Here is a 15,813-nt window from a genome sequence, read left to right as displayed (position 1 = left end):
ACAGTGTAATTCTCTGAAGTACAAAATTGATTATGTTTCCACCCCACCCCACCCCTCCCAGAGAAAAATGCTTGCAACCATTGCATGCAGTTCAGATAAGCTCTATTTAACTAGCTGGCTAGGTGTCTAGATATTAACTTTCACACTGATCATTTACTCTTCACTCATTGGAAGTCTTGCAGTTCTGTTGTGTTTGTGATTGAGACTTACACAGCTGTTACAACAGAAGATTAAGTTGCCCCAACACTAAACCGAATGATTGATAGCCAAGGTTTTTATATAGCAAAGTGCAGTTTTGTTACATAATTAACAGAATTATATGCAACACTATTTCTGTTTCCTGACTATATATTCTGTCTGAGTTATGAAAGAAATTATAAACTAATTTGTGGAAACAACATCTGTTGTGAACAGGCAAAAAGCTCTAGTAAAAAAGGAATAATTTATTTCCTTCTGTTTTGTAGCTATTTATAAGATCAAGAGAAAACGAAAGGCTTTTCATGGTCTATAGTCCTCTACAAAAATATTTGTCTGTGCTTCTATATTCTGAAAGAGCACAATGCTACAACTTTTGTTATGCTAAGAAAAAGTAAAATATTTAATTTCCCACAGATTTATTTTGACTTAATATGCAACAACACGTTAATTTTATCAGCACATTTTGAAAATGATGGAGTACATCTAAATGTACTCTAAAGCATTGTAGTTCTCAGAACATAAAGAAAACGATACAGTAATTTGACAACTCCTTCACAGATAGGACAATAAATAAATTATCTCTATGAAATTTCTAACTCTGTTCCTTTGAATCCCACTCCTTTCTATTTCATTCATACAGATTCTATCAATGCTTTAAGTGTCTCTTTAAATGAGATTTGATCCCAAGATTGGGTGAATTACACCTGGTGTAAAACAAGAAGGATTGGGGTGTGGGAATTTGGTCAAACTATGGAGTGTGTGCTTCATAAAGTCTTCATATTGTGTTATACATTGCTCAGACTAAAACATCATATATCTCTGAATCCCCTGACTGTCTACTGGCTGTTATTATTATTTTTTAATCTTTAAAAATAATTAATAAAATCATAAAGAAGATAGTAAATTACATATGTTCATATTTATGTTACTTTATAATTTCTTTCTTCTTTCCTGATGAAACTTCTTTTTATCATTTTCTTTCTGTTTGAAGAACTTCCAATGGCCAGTTTTTAGGTCTGTTAGTAAATTCTTTCAGTTTTCCATCATCTGAGAATGTCTTTATTTCACTTTAATTTCTAAAGAATTTTTTTTTTTTCTTGATAGAGAATTCTGGTCTGAGTTCTTTTCTTTCACTACTTGAATAATGCTGTACCACTCCCTTCTGGCCTCCTTGGTTTCAGATTAGAAATCATCTGTGATTAGAATTAGTATCCTCTAAGTTTATGTTCTAATTCTCTCTGCCTGCTTTCAATTTTGTTGTTGTTGTTGTTGTTATTGTTTGTTTGTCATTTGTTTTCAATAATTCAATTATGATGTGTTTTGGCATAGAATTCTTCAGATTTATTGTTTGAGGTTTGCTTAGTTTCTTAAATCTGTTGAATCTTTTGCCAAGTTTGCCATTTTGGGGCCATTTTCTTCAGATACTCATTCAGTCCAATTCTCTTTCTCAGACACAGATGACACAATATGAGACCTTTTGCTATCATGCCATCAATTCTTTAGTCTCTGTTAATTTTTTCTCCAGTCTGTTTTCTTTCAATGATTGAGACTAGGAAAGTCAATAGATTTGTCCTCAACTTCACAGCAAATAGATGGGGGAACAACAGAAACAGAGACACTTCATTTTCATGGGCTCCAAAATCACTGCAGATGGTGACTGAATCCATGACATTAAAAGATGCTTGCTCCTTGGAAGAAAAGCTATGACAAACCTAGACAGCGTATTTAAAAGTAGAGACAGTACTTTGTTGACAAAGGTCTGTCTAGTCAAAATTATGGTTTTTCCAGTAGTCATGTATGGATGGGAGAGTTGGACCACAAAGAAAGTTGAGCACCAAAGAATTGATGCTTTTGAAATGTGGTGTTGGAGAAGACTCTGGAGAGTCCCTTGGTTGCAAGAGTCAATTCTAAAGGAAATCAGCCCTGAATATTCATTGGAAGCACTGATGTTGAAGCTGAAACTCCAATACTTTGGCCACCTGAGGTGAGGAACTGACTCATTGAAAAAGACCCTGATGCTGGAAAAGATTGAAGGCAGAAGGAGAAGGGGACAACAGGGTATGAGATTGTTGGATGCCATCTCCGACTCAATGGACATGAGTTTGAGCAAGCTCTGGGAGTTGGTGATGGACAGGGAAGCCTGGTATGCTGCAGTCCATGTGTTGCAAAGAGTTGGACATGACTGAGAGACTGAACTGAACTGACTGGAGGAAATAATAATAAGACAAATAAATTGATATAGACTTGGATGGATGACTTCATTTCATATAAATTTAATAAAGATATCTACTGTCCCAGAATTAATCCAGAAATTAAAGATGACCCCCAACAAAATTCCTACAGAGCTTTCCATGGGATCAATGCTGATTTAAATATTCACAGATGCATAAATGTTCAAAGATAGTCTGGATAATTTTGGAAATGGAAGAGGAAAAAGAAAATGATAAGAATAAACAGATACTAGAGAATAAAAAGGAATAGAAGGAAAAAAGTAGAGATTAAGAAGCAGAAGTAGAGGATGAATGCTACTGGAAATCAAGATTTTTAAATCTTGATTTTTTAAGTATAAAAAATCAAATTTTATATACATAAAATTTCTGTTTGGTATTTACACAAGTTGCTTCAATAGACTAATTGAACATAACAGACAGCTAAAAACATAATACTTTTAATGTTATAACAATAATATATTTAAATTAATGCTGCAGGGAAAATTAAATATTTATTAAATTTATTATTATGTACTAAAAACATGCTTTACAAGAATGATAGCATATGTTTTATAGAAACCAAAAATAATCACATAGATAAACATATATTCAATGAAAATTTTTATTGAGTATTTGTATAAAAAGGTTTTACAAATCAATAAGAAAAAAACTAGTGACACTAAAGACTACTGGGGCAAGGATATAGTCACTTCTCAAAAGATGGTTTCCAAACGGACAGTGGATATATAAAAATGCAAACACAACAACAATGAATTATACTTCATGATTAAATTGGGCTTCCTTAGTAGCTCAGATGGTAAAGTGTCTGCCTGCAATGTGGAAGACCTGGCTTCAATCCCTGGGTCGGGAAGATCCCTGAGTTGGGAAGATCCTCTGGAGAAGGAACTGGTAACCTATTCCAGTATTCTTGCTGGAAAATCCCATGGACAGAGGAGCCTAGTGGGCTACAGTCAATGGAGTCACAGAGAGTTGAACACAACTGAACAGCTAACATTTACAGTTTTTGTGATTAGAATACAATCTGTGAATTCATCAGAAGAGGGATCATGCTTATTTGTTGGCACATCATTCTCAGTTTCAAACCTAGTGCATTTACACAGGGCTCAATATTTTTTAAATGTCTAAATTGAATATGGTCTATATTGTTCAATAAATAGGTGTTATTTTTTGAGCAAAATATTTCAAAGCAAATTTATCAAAATGTCTTCTGAAGTAAATAACACATTAATAGTTTTCAACAATTATTTTATAAGACTCTACCAAGAAAAAAATATAACGTGCATTTCAATATTGATAAATATTTTAAAACCAATTTCCATGGAGCAAATATTTGGAACTACTTACAATAGTTTCATATTAATCTAGTAATGCATGTTTATTTGTGGGTCACAGATGACTTAAATTTCAATTATTGCCTAGGGTATTGTCAGGGAATGTTTAACAGGAGGATTCCTGTGTGCTGCTTTCTGTCTCTCATAAATCCTGTGTTCCTTATCAGTTCCTAGTAACAGGAATGAGTGGAGCAGCATGCTGCTTCCAGGACTGAGGTCATAGGATGAAACACATGCATGGATTTCCTTCAGTAAACATTCTCTTTACGACAAAACTGCTTAGTCACTACCCTCTTTCTTGAGATATGGATTGTTTTCTGACCTTATGACCATTGTTAATTCCCTGTTCCCTTGATAACAGTTGCTGTACATTTGGTTTTCTGATCTTTATCATTGTTGAAAGAAATTCCTTGTACAACAGCCTATATATACTCACAGAAAGATCATTAAAGCACCTTTGCTCCACCAGAGACTTGGGTCCCCGTGTCTTTCTTTCTCTCTTTCTCTCTCTCTCCCCCTCTGGCTAATTCTCTGGAGTGTGGAAACCCACTGAGCTCACTCTCTTGCCCTGGCTTTCAAGACCTCCTTGAGAGGATGTCCTGTGCCTTCGTGAGCAGCACAAGCCCTGTTCTAGGGTTTGATTGGTTCTCTGCGTAAAACAGGAAATGCTAGCTTTTTTCCCTCTTTCACTTTCTTATCATCAACTCTGGACCACCAGGTTCTGGTCTATTAAAGGACCACAACAGGGTATGATTTATCTTTTTAGGTCTATGGAAATAGATCCCTTACAATAGACAGACACATGTATATACATGTGCTAGACCAAGAAAGGGCTTTGTAAACACCAGATAAAAATCAGTTTACCTTGTTATCTTCTACTGATTACTGTATTCATACAATAACTTGTGGATCTCAGTGAGCTTTGGACTCTGTGATCTCTACACTATTTTTATAGCTTAAACAATCCATTATTGTATACTAATGAATTTTGAAAAAGAGTAAAATTTTTTATATACAGTATTATATATCCTTGTTCTCAAATCTTTCTCCTTTTTTATTAAAAAAATAAGTTTCTCTTGAGGGAATGCTTCATTTTCTTATGCATTAGTTTCTGTATTTTTATTTTTAAGTGAAAGAAATACATATTTACATATCCTTGTAGACTTAACTAAACTGAGAACATAAATGTAATATGCATTAATATCTATGTTAGTGTAATTATATTTATTGATAAAATAATTTATTAATTATTTGGATATTTGTTTTATTTTCTATTTTCATTTATCCTTCATAATGTAGATGATATTAATATTATAATTTATATAACTTATGAAAAGTGTGTGGGCAGAGACTCCCAAATTTTAGTGATATGGTTGCATAAACAAAAATTTTATTTTTCTTAATTAATCTAATTTAAAAAACCCATAAATCTGACTAAAAGATAGTAGCAAGCTGCATAAGTTGCTTGTATATTTTTGAGATTAGTTGTTTGTCAGTTGCTTCATTTGCTATTATTTTCTCCCATTCAGAAGGCTGTCTTTTCACCTTGCTGATATTTTCCTTTGTTGTGCAGAAGCTTTTAATTTTAATTAGATCCCATTTGTTTATTTTTGCTTTTATTTCCAGAATTCTGGGAGGTGGATCATAGAGGATCCTGCTGTGATTTATGTCTGAGAGTGTTTTGCCTATGTTCTCCTCTAGGAGTTTTATAGTTTCTGGTCTTACATTTAGATCTTTAATCCATTTTGAGTTTATTTTTGTGTGCGGTGTTAGAAAGTGATCTAGTTTCATTCTTTTACAAGTGGTTGACCAGTTTTGCCAGCACCACTTGTTAAAGAGATTGTCTTTACTCCATTGTATATTCTTGCCTCCTTTGTCAAAGATAAGGTGTCCATATGTGTGTGGATTTATCTCTGGGCTTTCTATTTTGTTCCATTGATCTATATGTCTGTCTTTGTGCCAGTACCATACTGTTTTGATGACTGTGGCTTTGTAGTAGAGCCTGAAGTCAGGCAAGTTGATTCCTCCAGTTCCATTCTTCTTTCTCAAGATTGCTTTGGCAATTCGAGGTTTTTTGTATTTCCATACAAATCTTGAAATTATTTGTTCTAGTTCTGTGAAAAATATGGCTGGTAGCTTGATAGGGATTGCATTGAATTTGTAAATTGCTTTGGGTAGTATACTCGTTTTCACTATATTGATTCTTCCGATCCATGAACATGGTATATTTCTCCATCTATTAGTGTCCTCTTTGATTTCTTTCATCAGTGTTTTATAGTTTTCTATATATAGGTCTTTAGTTTCTTTGGGTAGATATATTCCTAACGACCCAATCAAAAAATGGGCCAAAGAACTAAATAGACATTTCTCCAAAGAAGACATATGGATGGCTAACAAACACATGAAAAGATGCTCAACATCACTCATTATCAGAGAAATGCAAATCAAAACCACAATGAGGTACCACTTCACACCAGTCAGAATGGCTGTGATCCAAAAATCTGCAAGCAATAAATGCTGGAGAGGGTGTGGAGAAAAGGGAACCCTCCTACACTGTTGGTGGGAATGCAAACTAGTACAGCCACTATGGAGAACAGTGTGGAGATTCCTTAAAAAATTGCAAATAGAACTCCCTTATGACCCAGCAATCCCACTGCTGGGCATACACACCAAGGAAACCAGAATTGAAAGAGACACATGTACCCCAATGTTCATCGCAGCACTGTTTATAATAGCCAGGACATGGAAACAACCTAGATGTCCATCAGCAGATGAATGGATAAGAAAGCTGTGGTACATATACACAATGGAGTATTACTCAGCCGTTAAAAAGAATTCATTTGAATCAGTTCTGATGAGATGGATGAAACTGGAGCCGATTATACAGAGTGAAGTAAGCCAGAAAGAAAAACACCAATACAGTATACTAACACATATATATGGAATTTAGAAAGATGGCAATGACGACCCTGTATGCAAGACAGGAAAAAGATGCAGCTGTCTATAACGGACTTTTGGACTTAGAGGGAGAGGGAGAGGGTTGGATGATATGGGAGAATGGCATTCTATCATGTATACTATCATGTAAGAATTGAATCGCTAGTCTATGTCTGACGCAGGATACAGCATGCTTGGGGCTGGTGCATGGGGATGACCCACAGAGATGTTATGGGGAGGGAGGTGGGAGGGGGGTTCATGTTTGGGAACACATGTAAGAATTAAAGATTTTAAAATTAAAAAAAAAAAAAGAAAATGATGAAATAAAAAAAAAGATAGTAGCAAGGATTAAAATAATGCAATTGTAAGCAATTATTGGAGAACTTTTGTAGGATCTCACAGAAGTGGAAAATTTAATCAAAAATGCAAATGTCATAAAGCAAACTATTGACAGATTGATTTTTAAAATTCTACATTTCCGATTTGTCAGGCAGGACAGATGAACTCTGGTAAAAGAAAAACTTGATATCTGGTGTCTTAAAACAACAGGATTTATCCTTGCACACATTGATTCCAAAACAGATATTCCTGACTTGTAGGTGGTCCTCCCTCAAGCAGTGATTAAAAGCAAGGCTGCTTTCATGTTATGGGATTTCACAGTCACTGAACTCATTAGAATTGTGTGGTGTAGGCAGGAAAGAGAGTATATGAATGATTGCATGAGTGGTTTGTACCTAAATATATGTTATGAATTGGTAAAGCCACTATAATAAACATGATTGGGAAATTTATATAAAAATATTCACAGATTAAGAAATATATAGTAAATATGAGAAAAGATGTACAGGTATAATGGTGACAAAGACATAAACTACACATTTTTTATAAAGTTCTTACGATTACTATCACTTTAACAAGTGTATCTCAAAACTGCTGCTAGAAAAATGAACTGATCATCTTTATGACATTAAGTTTGGTGGTTGCCATTACATTTGAAAACAGAAAAACACTTTGACTTATAAATTTTCCATCTAGGAATCTGTCAAAGAAATAAAGCAGTCATTAATTAAATCCAGTGATACTTACTGAAGCTGATTTTACAACAATGAGAAAAATCAAATCATCAAAAATGATTTCGTACCATTCTTGTTGTTTTTGCTAAATTGTATCCAACTCTTTGTTGTTGTTCATTCACTCAGTCAAGTCTGACTCTTTGCAACCCCATGGACTACAGCACCCCAGGCTTCTCTTGTCCTTCAGCTTGCTCAAACTCATGTCTGTAAGTCGGTGACGCCATCCAACATCTCATCCTCTGTCATCTCCTTCTTCTCCTGCCTTTAATTTTTTCCAGCATCAGGGTCTTTTCTAATGAGTTGACTCTTCACATCATGTAGACAAATAATTGGAGCTTCAGTATTAGCATCAGTCTTTCCAATGTATATTCAGGGTTGATTTCCTTTAGGATTGACTGGTTGGATCTTCTTGCAGTCTTAGGGACTCTCAAGAGTTTCTCCAACACCACAGTTCAAAAGCATCAATTCTTCAGTGCTCAGCTTTCTTTATAGTCCAAATTTCACATCTATACATGAATACTGGAAAAACCATAGCTTTGGCTAGACGGACGTTTGTTGGCAAATTAATGATTCTGCTTTTTAATACAATGTCTAGGTTTGTCATAGATTTTCTTCCAAGGAGCAATCATCTTTTAATTTCATGGCTGCAGTCACCATTTGCAGTAATTTTGAAGCCCAAGAAAATAAAATCTCTCACTGTTTCCATATTTTCCCAACCATTTGCCAGGAAGTGATAGGACCTGATGTCATGATCTTAGTTTTTAAATGTTGAGTTTTAAGACTGTTTTTAACTCTAATATTTCACCTTCATCAAGAGGCTTTGTAGTTTCTCTTTACTTTTGTGCCATTAAAGGGGTATCATATGCATATCTGAGGTTGTTGATATTTCTCCCAGCAATCTTGATTCCAGCTTGTGCTTCTTCCAGCCCGGCATTTCTCATGGTGTGTTCTTCATAAAAGTTAAATAAGCAGGGTGACAATGTACAGCCTTGATGTACTCCTTTCCCAATGAACAACCAGTCATTGTTCCATGTCCAGTTCTAACTGTTGCTTCTTGACCTACATATAGTTTTCATAGAAGGCAAGTTAGGTGGTCTGGTATTCCCATCTCTTTCAGAATTTTCCACAGTTTGTTGTGATCCACACAGCCAAAGGCTTTAGTGTAGTCAATGTAGCAGAAGTAGATGTTTTCCTGGAATTCTGCTTTTTCCGACTCATTGTGACCCCATGAACTGCAGCACTCCAGGCTTCCCTGTCACTTACCATATCCCTGGTGTTTCCTCAGATTCATGTCCATTGAGTCAGTGGACCATCCAACCATCTCATCGTCTGTCACCCGCTTCTCCTCCTGCCTTCAATTTTTCCCGGCATCAGGGTCTTTTCCAATGAGTCAGCTCTTCACATTATGTAACCAAAATATTGGAGCTTTAGCTTTAGCATTAGTCCTTCTAATGAGTATTAAGGATTGATTTCCTTTAGAATTGACTGGTTAGATTTCCTTGCAGTCCAAGGGGCTCTCAAGAGTCTTCTCCAGCACCACAGTTTGAAAGCATTGTAGCCTGATGCTGAATGTTCCTTTGAGCATTATTTTTTGTGACATTAGGAAATTAAATATATCAGAAAAACTTTAAAAATGGAGAATTTTATAATCTTTTTTTTTGTATTTTTTCCTGAATTGTACTTGTCACTCATCATCAGAGTTTTATTATAAATCACGTTTTAAAATTTTTATTTGCTACTAAGTTCTTGCTAGTAAAGTAATGCTCAAAATTCTCCAGCCAGGCTTCAGTAATACATGAACTGTGAACTTCCTGATGTTTAAGCTGGTTTTGGAAAAGGCAGAAGAACCAGAGACCAAATTGCCAACATCTGCTGGATCATAGAAAAAGCAAGAGAGTTCCAGAAAAACATCTATTTCTGCTTTATTGACTATGTCAAAGACTTTGACTGTGTGGATCACAATAAACTGTGGAAAATTCTGAAAGAGATGGGAATACCAGACCACCTGACCTGACTCTTGAGAAAATTGTATGCAGGTCAGAAAGCAACAGTTAGAAATGGACATGGAACAACAGACTGCTTCCAAATAGGAAAAGAAGTATGTCAAGGCTGTGTATTGTCACCCTGCTTATTTAACTTTTATGCAGAGTACATCATGAGAAATGCTGGGCTGGAAGAAACACAAGCTGGAATCAAGATTGCCAGGAGAAATATCAATACCCTCAGATATGCAGATGACACCTCCCTTATGGCAGAAAGTGAAAAGAAATTAAAAAACCTCTTGATGAAAGTGAAAGAGGAGAGTGAAAAAGTTGTCTTAAAGCTGAACATTCAGAAAACGAAGATCATAGCATCTAGTCCCATCACTTCATGGGAAATAAATGGAGAAACAGCCAAAACAGTGTCAGACTTTATTTTTGGGGGCTCCAAAGTTACTGCAGATGGATGGTGATTGCAGCCATGAAATTAAAAGACACTTACTCCTTGGAAGAAAAGTTATGACCAACCTAGAAAGCAGAGACATTACTTTGCCAACTAAGGTCCTTCTAGTCAAGGCTATGCTTTTTCCAGTAGTCATGTATGGATGTGAGAGTTGGACTGTGAAGAAGGCTGAGCGCCAAAGAGTTGATGCATTTGAACTGTGGTGTTGGAGAAGACTCTTAAGAGTCCCTTGGACTGCAAGGAGATCCAACGAGTCCATTCTGAAGGAGATCAGCCCTGGGATTTCTTTGGAAGGAATGATGCTAAAGTTGAAACTCCAGTACTTTGGCTACCTCATGCGAAGAGTTGACTCATTGGAAAAGACTCTGATGCTGGGAGGGATTGGGGCCAGGAGGAGAAGGGGATGACAGAGGATGAGATGGCTGGATGGCACCACTGACTCAATGGACGTGAGTCTAAGTGAACCCCGGGAGTTGGTGATGGACAGGGAGGCCTGGTGTGCTGTGATTCATGGGGTTGCAAAGAGTCAGACACGACTGAGCGACTGAACTGAACTGAACTGAAATCCTTTGGGCTTCCCAGGTGGTAAAGAACCAGCCTGCCTAAGCAGGAGACATAAGAAGCATGGGTTTGATCCCTGGTTTGGAAGATCCCCTGAAGGGGAATCTGCTATCCCCTGGAGGGTATGACAACCCACTCCAGTATTCTTGCCTGGAGAATCCCATGGACAGAAGAGCTTAGTGGGCTATGGTCCATAGTGTCACAGAGTCAGACACAACTGAATTGATTTAGCACACTGGCGCACATGTCTTTTGAATCAGGAAACTGTCATGACTATTTTTCATGTACTACATTTTCAGCTCTTAAATTTTGTCCTTTACCTTGAATTTTCTGCAAAATAGCTCTCAGCTAAAAAGAGATATTTAAAATAGACACAATTTATGCAGATATCTATATTTTAGACAATTCTATAAATATGTACTGGCTCCTATTATCACTACTATCTTTTGACACAAAAATTTTAAAGTAATTACTTTAGTAGTGTATCCAAATGTTTAATTATAATGCTACACACTGAAATGTATATTATTTAAAATGTAACTACTTAAATATTATTTTTATAAATATCTAAGCATTTAGCTCTGATTGTTTTATCTTTATGCAAAAAGAAAAAATTGAATTTCCTGAGGCTTTCCTAGAGGCTCCGTGTTAAAAAATCTGCCTGCCAATGCAGGAGACACAAGTTTAATCCCTGATCCAGGAAGATCCCACATGCTGTGGAGCAACCAAACTCATGTGAGGCACATCTAGTGAGCCTGTGCTTGCAAGCCTGGTAGCTAAAACTGTCTAGTCTTCTTGCCACACCTACCGAAGCCTGCATGCCCTAGAGCCTGTGCTCTGCAGCAAGAGGAGCCACCACAATGAGAAACTCAAGCACCATAACTAGAGAGCAACTAGAGAAAAGCCTGCACAACAATGAAGACCCAGAACAGCCAAAAATAATTAAATAAAATTAAAAATGAATTCCCTTTCAAGAATAAGGTTTAGTAAAAATTGTTTCATGTATTTAAATGTACATTAAAAGTCTAAATTAAACCCAATTTAAATGTAAAGAAAAATATATTGCTTTATGTAAAACAGAATTACCAATTGATATGAAATAACTTTGAGAAATACTTTGAATTTATGTGTTATGATTTATGTGATATGAATTTTAACTTGATATTACAAGTTTATATCTGTCCCTTAGTCTAGCATTCCTTGCATTTTCTTCCTAGCAATATGCAGTTAATAAAAATAATGGGTCCTTTATAACAAAACACCAACATGCAACAATGTTGCATTTTAATTGCTGTTTACACATTATCCTTTTTGAATTCTAGAGCTTATTAGTTTTATAGAGTGGATTTTTATCTCCCTTCCCTCACTACAGAGACAGCTATTTTATTTGGGCCTCAGAGATGTACACCGTTTTCCTTTTACCTGAATTTATAAACAAGAACAACGATTTTTTGGCCTCCTTTTTAAGGAAACAAAGTTGACTATTTGCCTTAAAATTCAACTACATCTGGGTTGTTTTCTATAATAACCTGGCACAGAGAAATGAAAAGTGATACGTCTTTGGGCTGCTTTGATCCAATGAGTGACCACTGCACTATGGAAGATCTCCCAGAGACCTAATCATGTTTGATATTTTTTTAATTGAGTATAGTTGATTTGCAATATTGTGTTAGTGTCAGCTGGACAGCTATAGCAAAGTGATTCATTTATGCTAATATATATACATATATATGCATATAAATATTTATTATTTGATTCTATCCCCTTATATTTTAATATAAGATATTGAATACAGTGTTCTGTGCTATACCATAAATCCTTGTCATTTGTTTTACATATGGTAATGCATTTCTGTTAATCCCCTACTCCCAATTTACCCCTTCCCCCTTTGGTAACTATAGGCTTGTTTTCTGTCTGTAAGTCTGTTTCTGACTTGTCAGTAAGTTCACTTGTACTATTTTTTAAATTCCAGATATAAATTATTTTATATGCTTGTCTTTCTCTGTAAGATTTCACTCAGTATGATAACTTCTAGGTCCATCCATTTTGCTGCAAATGGCATTATTTTATTCTCTTTTATGGCTGAGTAATATTCCATTGTATGTCTATGTATATACACACACATGTATATGTATGGATTGTGTATATATATATATACACACACATATATTCACACATATACCAACATCTTCTTTGTTTTCTTGGCCATAGCATGTGAGATCTTAGCTCCCTGATCAGGGATCAAACCCATGTCCCCTGCATTGGGAGTATAGAGTTTTAACCACTGAACCACAAGGAAAGTCCTATATACTTCTTTATTTAGTTATCTGTTGATGTCCACTTAGGTTGCTTCCATGTCTTGACTATCGTAAATAGTGCTGTTATGAATAGAATTTAAGTTTTTGTCTTTTCCAGATATATTCCCAGAGGTGGAATTTCTCAATCATGTGGTAACTTGATTTTTAGTTGTTTTTTTTTTTTTTTTATTTTTTATTTTTAAATAAGCTTAATACTGTTTTCCACAGTGGCTTCACCAGTTTATATTCCCACTAACGATATAGAAGGGTTCCCTTTCTTTGACACCTTTTCCAACATTTATTGTTTGTAAGCTTTTTGATGATGGCCATTCTGACGAATGTGAGGTGGTACCTCTTTGTAGTTCTGATTTGTATTTCTCTAATAATTAAATGGACAGGGAGGCTTGGTCTGCTGTGATTCATGGTGTAGCAAAGAGTCAGACACGACTGAGAGACTGAACTGAACTGAACTGAATAATTAGTGAAGTTGAGCATCTTTGCACGTGCTTATTTGCCATCTGTGTATCTTCTTTGAAGAATTTTTTTTAATTAAGCCCTTGTTGGTTGCATTATTTGCAAATATGTTTTCCCAGTTCATAGATTGTTTTGTTTTGTTTATGGTTTCCTTTGCAAATGCTTATAAGTTTAAATAGGTCCCATTTGTTTATTTCAGGGTCACAGGCCAGCCCCCACATTCTCCTCTCCAGGCTTTGAAGCTCCTTATCTGTCCTGATGGAAATCCCAACTGGTGAAGGAGGTTCCCAGAGAGGGAGACCTTACCTCCTTCACGACCATCTTCCAGGGGTACAGATCCTGTCCTGATTCCTCCTCTTCTCCTTTTTCCTTGATCTAACCTTGTTATGTGGTGGTCATTCCTGCAACTTCTGCAAGATTTCAGTACGTATTCTGTGAGAATTGTTTCACACATAAAAATATTTCTGAGGTATTTGTCAGAGGAGGTGAGCTCCAAATTCTTCTACCCTTCCATTTTGATCTCCCCCCGCCTTCCATCAGAATTTTTTTTTTTTGAGTGATAAAATCTGCAGCATGTCGTTAAGAGATTATTATAACAGTTTAAACTGCCTTAAGTATAATTTAATTTGCTTGCACATATAAGACATAGATCATATTTAAGAATTTGCTTCATACAGAGCCCCTGTTTGAATTTTCTAAGCCATGCAGCAAATTCTCATTGGCTATCTATTTTAAATATGGTAACGTAAGTTTGCATGTTACTCTTTCCATACATCTCACCCTCTCCTCCCCTCTCCCCATGTCCATAAGTCTATTCTCTATGTCTGTTTCTCCACTGTGGCCCTGTAAATAAACTCTTCAGTACCATTTTTCTACATTCCGTATATATGTGTTAGAATACAGTATTTATCTTTCTCTTTCTGACTCATTTCACTCTGTATAATAGGGGTGGGAGGGAGCTTCAAAAAGGAGGGGATATATGTACATCTATGGCTGATTCATGTTGAGGTTTGAAAGAAAACAGCAAAATTGTGTAAAGCAATTATGTTTCCATAAAAAATTAATTTAAAAAGTTTGTTTTACTACTCTGACTCTGAAGCGCTCTATACATGAGACCATGATTGAACTGAGGTCCATTTGGAGTCCAGTTACTTTTACATTATATCTAAACCTAGTGAACCCAATCAACCACTGTAAATTTATAACACTGTGAACCATCAGAGAACTGGGTAAGTCAGACTGAAATTCCATTATCACAAGAAGAATGAGTTTCAAAAGTCTTCATTCTAGTGAAATATAGAGGTGTCCTGGATCTGTGAGTTGTTCTAGGTGATCTTAGGGAAGAACAATTTCTTCACATAAGCTTTGTGAGTCAGGCTTTTGAAATTCAGGAAAATTATGCAAGGTCTCCTCCAGAAAATAAATAGCTTGATCTCAAAATCTATGATGTGCTTACTCTGTACATAATTCCAGGAAAATCATATAAGGTATAATTTGCTACTTTTGCATTTCCAGTTGATTTCATAAATATATGAGATGAAATGAACAAATTAGCTTCAGGCAAGGTGTTTCCATACTTCTTAACATACAGGTGGTGCCAGGTGACACAGTATGCATCCATATTTTATGGCTCCTTTTAGAATGGTGAAATCAGATATAAAAATAGATATTTATAAGAGTATACTTGATAGGAAAGTAAAGCACCTGTTACAGTGTAAACTTTTAAAATGCAATCATCTCACCAAAATTTTTAAATGATTTTTTTTCTGGTTTGAACATGTTAAGTGAATTTTATTTCTGGTTTGCAAACGGGGTGCTAAAATTAAAATGCCCATTCTCTTCCTAGAAATCAAGCACAAAAAAATAATAAAAGAACACATAATTTAACTAGGACAAAGTAAAACACTCAGACAAAATACAAATATATGTGTGTATACTTATATATGTGGAGAAGGAAATGGCAACCCACTCCAGTATTCTTGCCTGGGAAACCCCATGGATGGAGAAGCCTGGTAGACTACAGTTCATCGGGTCACAAAGAGTTGGACATGACTGAACGACTTCACTATATTTATATATGTATATTTATAGAAAAGAAAAATATCAAAATAGAGTGATGGTAGTGTAGGAGGTCTAGTCAAGGCTGTGGTTTTTCCTGTGGTCATGTATGGATGTGAGAGTTGGATTGTGAAGAAAGCTGAGCACCAAAGAATTGATACTTTTGAACTGTGGTGTTGGAGAAGACTCTTGAGAGTCCCTTGGACTGCAA

Source organism: Budorcas taxicolor, chromosome 1 (genome assembly GCF_023091745.1).
Source record: "Budorcas taxicolor isolate Tak-1 chromosome 1, Takin1.1, whole genome shotgun sequence".
Taxonomy (NCBI): Eukaryota; Metazoa; Chordata; class Mammalia; order Artiodactyla; family Bovidae; genus Budorcas; species Budorcas taxicolor.
The sequence above is the reverse complement of the archived record's forward strand: the minus strand, read 5'-3'. Positions refer to the sequence as shown.